We start from the raw sequence: 4,885 nt of genomic DNA on the forward strand, positions 1-4,885 counted from the left end.
CAATATTTTTTGTGCTCTCTATTTCTAAATCCCTAGTAAGAAAATCCAACTGGATGTTACTTAGATATCCCAAATTCCTAGTTCTGAAATGGAATTCATTAAATTCCTTCTACATACATTTTCTATCTGCCCAAATCAGCCCTCATCCTATTTTCTTTATTTCTGAATGGTCCTATGGAAAGGTTGTTGCTGAATGATAAGACATGGGATTCTTGGCCTCCGGAGGAGATGAATTCAATCCGGGGCCAGAGATGAGGCTGGATCGCTCAAAGCTTTTGTGTAATAAAGTTTTATTAAAGTATAAAGGAGATATAGAAAGCTTCTGACATAGGCATCAGAAGGGGGCAAAAGAGTACCCCCCCTCCTAGTCTTTAGCTGTAAGTTATATAGTCACTCACAGTCTGTTAATGAAAAGAAAGGAATGTCTTAGAATTTAGAATGGCACCAGATAATTCATCCCTGGCCATAAAATGATTGACTTGAATCTTGTAGAAGGGCAGATTACCAAACAAATAGTTTCGTTTACATGGACTAGAGAAAAATACCTGAGTAAGTAGGTTGGGTCATTTGGTGGAACTTACAGAGTCTGGGGTAATTAACATAGCTTTATGATAAACATTTCCATTAAAAAAATGTATTGGTTAACTCAAGGTTTGAGAGTAGTTAGCTTCAGGTGAAACCAGATGTCATGGCAACACAGCATTTTAAGAGAAACCTCCTTTTAAATTTGTATAGAGAAGAAAAAATGTATCGCTGGTTTGTTTCCTCCTGCCACTTAAGAGAGATAAAAATGTCTGGCACTTGCAGCCTCTTTCTTTCATTTGGAGACCCCTGGCCTTCCTGCCTGTTACCCTCTCACTACCATAATGATATTCAATGGCTAAGCCAGAAACATAGGGGTCACTCTTCCCTCCTTCCACTGCTTGACACTTAGCAAATTCCCAATATCAACTGAACCCACCATATTGTCTTCACCTGCAGAGTTAATTGTGGCCCTCATATTTTATTTACATTATTAAAATAGCTTCCTAATGAGTCTTTCCACCTTTTAGCCTCTCTTCCAATCCATCCTTTACACTGCTAGCAGAATTATCTCTGAGGAATCCCAGATAGTTGAGGACAATGGTATCTGCCCATGTCCATATTTCTTAGTGTTTCTTCCACAAATAATATGGATCAACAAGGAGGAAAAATCAATACTTTCAGCCTAATTTAGAGACAGGGAGTAATAAAATTCATACAAATTCTAAGACAGAATTCTGAAAGAGCAAAATCCAGCCTGAGTTCTCTCACCTAGCACCCATGAAACAAGATCTTGCAGTAAGCAAAGAGGGGCTGGAACCATTCTGCGAGAGAGAAGGTGTGAGCTAGAATTGGCTTAGAGTTAATTCAAACCTGCTGCCAGAAAGACTAAGCCCCTAAGAAGGCTGGAAATACTACATGTGCCTGGTAAATCAGAGCATTGATGAAAGAAAGGAATTTGAAAGCAGCAGGATTTGAGGAGGCAGTTTTTGAAAGGCATACTGTCTGGAGAGGAAAAAAAAAAAAGCCAAAAGGAAGGGAGAAGAGCTAGTTGGCAATTAGTCTGTTTGGGCTGCTATAATAAAAGACCATACACTCTGTGAATTATAAACAAGACATATTTATTTTCACCATTCTAAAGGCTGGAAGTCTTGAGATCAGGGTTCCAGCATGGTCTGGTGAAAGCCCGCTTCCAGGCCCTTTTCTTGTTTTATCCTTATGTGTTGGGAGACTCTAGGGAGCTCTCGCAGGTCTCTTTTATGAGGGCACTAACTCATGTATGAGGGCTCCACCCTCATGACCTAATCACCTTCCAAAGGCCCCACTTCCATTACATCACCATAAGGGTTAAGATTTTAACATATGAATTTAGGAGAGGACATAGTCAATCTATAGGAACATGTGTGCATTTTTTTCAGGTAAAACATCTATCCTTTTCATCAGATTTTCACAAACATCCATCAGTCAGAACAGTTTAAGAACTTATACTTTTGGTAGAGATAGGGAAAATCTGTCTAGATATGTCAGTACCTTGGGAAAAGGACTATTAGACAGAAAAACAACAATATCTTTGGAAGGAAGTGAATGAGTTGGAGTATTTATTTCATATAGTCAGGCAAAGAATAAACATACCCACTCTAATTAGACTAAAGGTATATCTGTGAGGACTGATACTGTGTATAATATTTTATAAAGTCTGGATTATTCTGTCTGGAAAATGACAAATAATAAATAAGTTTAAGATACAAGAAAAAAATTTAGAGATGATATATTTCTGAGTTAGACCAAATGGTAGAAGGTTGAGACTGAGACATTGTAATTCATATACAGAAAATCTGTAACAGTATTGGCTATTGGACTATAGCCACGAGGACAGACTTTTGCCAATTTGCAGTGTTGCATCAGGTAATAAAAGGTACCCAATAGATGAATCAAAGATGGCATATTTGTTTCTGAGGTTTTCTTTAATTATTTTGCTCCGTGCGGACAGAACTTATAGTAAGATAGTAAGATAATTAGAAGATAAAAATAAGATCAGTTCAGTCGGTTAGTTGTGTCTGACTCTTTACAACCCCACAGACTGCAGCATGCCAGGCCTCCCAGTCCATCACCAACTCCCCGTGCTTGCTCAAACTCATACCCATCAAGTCGGTGATGCCATCCAACCATCTCATCCTCTGTCATCCCCTTCTCTTCCCACCTTCAATCTTTCCCAGAATCAGGGTCTTTTCCAATGAGTCAGTTCTTCATATCAGGTGGCCAAAGTATTGGAGTTTCAGCTTCAGCATCAGTCCTTCAAATGAATATTCAGGACTGATTTCCTTTAGGATGGCCTGGTTGGATCTCCTTGCAATCTAAGGGACTCTCAAGAGACTTCTCCAACACCAGAGTTCAGAAGCATCAATTCTTCAGTGCTCAGCTTTCTTTATGGTCCAACTCTCACATTCACAAGTGACTACTGGAAAAACCATAGCCTTGACTAAATGGATGTTTGTTGGCAAAGTAATGTCTCTGCTTTTTAATATGCTGGTTTAATATCTAGGTTGGTCATAACTTTTCCTCCAAGTAGCCATCATCTTTTAATTTCATGGCTACAGTCACCATCTGCAGGGGTTTTGGAGCCCCCCAAAAGAGTCTATCTCTGTTGTCATTGTTTCCCCATCTATTTCCCATGAAGTGATGGGACCAGATGCCATGATCTTAATTTTCTGAATGTTGAGTTTTAAGCCAACTTTTTCAGTCTCTTTCACTTTCATCAAGAGGCTCTTTAGTTCTTCTTTGCTTTCTGACTTAAGGGTGGTGTCATTTGCGTATCTGAGGTTATTGCTATTTCTCCCAGCAATCTTGATTCCAGCTTGTGCTTCATCCAGCCTGGCATTTTGCATGATGTCCTCTGCATTTGACAATATACAGCTTTGACATAGTCCTTTCCCAATTTGGAACCAGTCAGTTGTTCCATGTCCTGTTCTAACTGTTGTTTCTTGACCTGCATACAGATTTCTCAGGAGGCAGGTAAGGGATCTGGTATTCACATTTCTTTAAGAATTTTCCATGGTTTGTTGTGATCCACACAGTCAAGGACTTTAGCATAGTCAATAAAACAGAAGTAGATGTTTTTCTGGAACTCTTTTGCTTTTTTGATGATCCATCAGATGTTGGCAATTTGTTCTCTGGTTCCTCTGCCTTTTCTAAATCCAGCTCGAACATCTGGAAGTTCACTGTTCACACACTGTTGAAGACTGGCTTGGAGAATTTTGAGCATTACTTTGTTACAGTGTGAAATGAGTGCAATTGTGGTATACTTTGAATATTCTCTGGCATTGCCTTTCTTTGGAGTTGAAATGAAAACTGACCTTTTCCAGTCCTGTGGCTAATGCTGAGTTTTCCAAATTTGTTGGCATATTGAGTGCAGCTCTTTAACAGCATCATCTTTTAAGATTTGAAATAGCCCAACTGGAAAAATAAGAGAGTAAGATAATTATTTAGCGATAATATTTTACAGATACTAGAAGCTTGGCTGTGGCTTTACTGTGTCTATTTTCATTATTGTCATTATCAGAGCTAACATTTGCTCCTCATTTCTTATTGGGCTATGAAGTTACATTCATTACCATGTGTAATCCTTAACAAAAGTCCCTATGTAACATATACTATTATATATTGTAGGGAAATTGAGGCTGATCGCAGTTAACTCACTTCCCATAAGATGGCACACCCCTTGGTCTGTGTGATATTGAAAGCCAGTTTGCTACTGTGCTCCTGGCAGAATATTTCCATTTTAGTTATGAGAGAGCATTGAAAAGAGAAAATTAGCATTGAGAGAACCTCGTACCATCTTTTGCCTGGAACCAGTGATTCAGGATGATGTATCTTCTAAAAAGGAATCAAGAACATCGGTTATGATTTGCATCAAACCTCAAACACACGGCCAAGTAGCAGGATAGAAGATTCCTAGAAAAAAAAGGCAGAGAAAAGGAGAAAAGAAATGGAGATGTAGTGAGAGAGAAAGGGAAAAGCTGGAGAAAACAGGAAAAAAAATGTCAGCTAGCAGAGACTAGCGACATCTGAGAAGAACAGGAACGTGGCTGCTTCCCCTCAGTCTCCACCCACACAGGCACTTGTGCTGAACTGTGTGAAAATCTGTGAAGTAGAGAAAGAGCCACAGTCTATTATTGTTTCTTTTTCAGTTTTTTATGAAAATTATTCTTGAATTCAAGGAAACCATCTTTCTCCCCTATGTATTTAGCTTTCTTCAGTGTCTCAGGTTTGGATCTTCAATTTAATACATTTTTGTTGACATATAAGCTTTTCAAGGTATAATTTTGAACTACTGGCTTGAATTGCTTTTTCTATACATTTTGTT

General features: G+C 38.6%; 1 long non-coding RNA gene across 1 annotated transcript; it reads right to left on the bottom strand.

Annotated features, from left to right (window-relative positions):
• Positions 1 to 2,091: 2,091 nt before the first annotated feature.
• On the bottom strand, positions 2,092 to 4,489 carry LOC139030905 (uncharacterized). Its single transcript, XR_011483345.1, has 2 exons — positions 4,355 to 4,489; positions 2,092 to 3,975 (listed from the first exon to the last, which is right to left on the bottom strand). It is a non-coding gene; the product is annotated as an uncharacterized lncRNA (long non-coding RNA).
• Between the last annotated feature and the right edge of the window lie 396 nt (positions 4,490 to 4,885).

This window comes from Odocoileus virginianus, chromosome 24 (assembly GCF_023699985.2).
Source record: "Odocoileus virginianus isolate 20LAN1187 ecotype Illinois chromosome 24, Ovbor_1.2, whole genome shotgun sequence".
Classification (NCBI taxonomy): domain Eukaryota; kingdom Metazoa; phylum Chordata; class Mammalia; order Artiodactyla; family Cervidae; genus Odocoileus; species Odocoileus virginianus.